General features: G+C 37.4%; 1 protein-coding gene across 2 annotated transcripts in view; it reads right to left on the bottom strand.

Moving 5' to 3' along the window:
- Positions 1-2,231, bottom strand: part of Cxcl17 (C-X-C motif chemokine ligand 17) — a 199,528-nt gene that overhangs the window by 38,192 nt on the left and 159,105 nt on the right. The gene's annotated exons all lie outside the window — the stretch shown is intronic.

Genomic DNA, 2,231 nt, shown 5'->3' on the forward strand with positions numbered 1-2,231 from the left:
CTATCTGTGTAGTGAGACTCTGTAGAACCTGTGCTAAATACATTAAAAAAAAAAAGTCTCAAGTGAAATGGTCAAAGAAGTAGAATTTCCTTATATTCTACATATTCTTTGAAAGTCAGAATAAGATAAACAGAAATGAAATCAGTAATGAGACAAGTGAAATACTTGAGTAAATAAAGTGCATGAATGATTTTGCCAAAAAAAAAAAAAAAAAAAAAAGGCCCTCAATAGACACCAGGCATTTTCATTACAGCTTTGAATCTGAAGACAAAGACAAAGAAACTATTAAACATGCAAAGGTCAAATAATCACAACAGGATAATTATGAGAAAGATGAGTTAGAACTTTTTGTTGGTCCATTAGCAGAGATCTCTTAAATGTGAGGTTTAATCCCTTTTTTTAAATCTTCCATGGCCATTATGTATTGTTTCAAACAAACTGGCCTTTCCTATTATTACTGGGGCACATGAATTGCTGGGCCTAGGGAAAACACTGAGTATTTTCCAGTTTGCAAGTCGGCCACTGGCTGGGTAACTACTGAAAAATCTGTATAAGCATCTATTGAAAGTTTAACAGGATTTCTCCTTATATTGAAAGTTAACATGGATTCCCTCAGGCTGAAAGGGAAGACTCATGACCATCTCAATCTGAAACTTCCTCTGACTCTATCATAAACACTTTCTTTTTTCTTTCTCTAGCAGCTTTGGACATTTTTCCTTGAAATGTCCCTTCTCTCTGTCTGGATTCAGGAAAACATAACTTTTTTCCCGTTTCTTGACTGACCTTCCTGTAGGCTGCTAGCTAGTATCCCCATTCTTATTTTCCATCTGTAATTCCATTCTGTATCCTTTCTACTATAAAACACCTCAACTCAGACAAATTTATTCCTGCAAACCCTTCTGACTTCTACAGCTTGTGTCAGACATCTGGGACTCACTGAGCAAGATACAACTTTTTGGTTTTAGATTTTACCTCTATGATTACATAGATTTTGGTATCTCCTAGGAAAGAACAAATTTTCTGAGAAATTAGAGCACATATAATCAAAGCATTAACATTCAAGCTAACAGGTACTATTTATAAACTTTTTTGAGACCTAGCAATTGTAATTTAGTAGCTCTTAGATCCCTTTATTCATGGAGTTTGACAGTGTACTATAAGTCCCTCTAGCTTTAGTTCAAAGAGGCCACACATGTATTTACTATCAACATGAAGTACCTACATTACATCAGAAATCAACCAGACTAACATACTCTTACCATGAAATACATAGCATTCAGTCAGGTTAAACCAATGAAATACATTTTAAGTCTTGTACATGAACAGCAATATATTACATTTGTAAAAACTAGTATTAGCATAATTATGATTAGTTAGCAACCTGAATATATTGCATTACCTCAGTTACAGCTAAAGCAAGATGTCTTTTAAAGTATTGAGGTACAATGACTGGAAGGAAGATCAGGGTTGGAGAAGGACAAAGAGACCTGTGCCAATATCTAGCAATAGGCTGGTTTTTTTTTCCCTTTAGTCATGATTACTCAGGGTTCCTCCTGAGTGGAGATGGCAAGTAGAGATAACAGTCTGGCCTGAGGGAGGAGGCAGGCCCAGGGCCCTTCAGTCCTACTGGACCATCTGGGAAGCTAAGTCTGAACTCTGGGGCCTCCACCTCAGAGTGCAGTCTCACTTTTAGTGACTGCCTTGGCAGTTAGGGCACAGCTTGTGGGCCTCTTGTGGCAGTCTCTCTTATGCTGGCCTGCTTCTGACAACAGTAGCTGATGAACGTCATCATCGTTGAGCTTATCTTGGAGCCAAGAGAATCAGACTTAGGGTCTGTTTTGAGGCTGCAACAAAGGCAGCCATTTTGATCTCTTTGCTTTCTCTCCTTGCTTTTCTCCCAGTTCCAATTATAGGACACTTAAGCAGTTTTTACCAAAGTATCAAATGAATTGTCTGGAGCAAAAGCTACCTTTTGTAGCTCTTGAACTTATATGTAAGAGTAATCTTGGAGGCCGGGGAGATGGCTCAGTAAGCATCTCAGGAAGTATGTCTTTTTTTTGCCATAATTTTATTGATAAACAAATAGCAATGAGACAGTTTCAAATCAAATCGGTAGGACAGTTTCAATAATTAACACACTGCATACATTCTTCTTAGTGGTTAATTGCTGTACAAGATGCGGACTTGACATCCTATTTACAAACACCATTAGAACAAATCATTCCATTCAT

This window comes from Octodon degus, unplaced genomic scaffold, assembly GCF_000260255.1.
Source record: "Octodon degus isolate 3935 unplaced genomic scaffold, OctDeg1.0 scaffold00197, whole genome shotgun sequence".
NCBI classification, from domain to species: Eukaryota; Metazoa; Chordata; class Mammalia; order Rodentia; family Octodontidae; genus Octodon; species Octodon degus.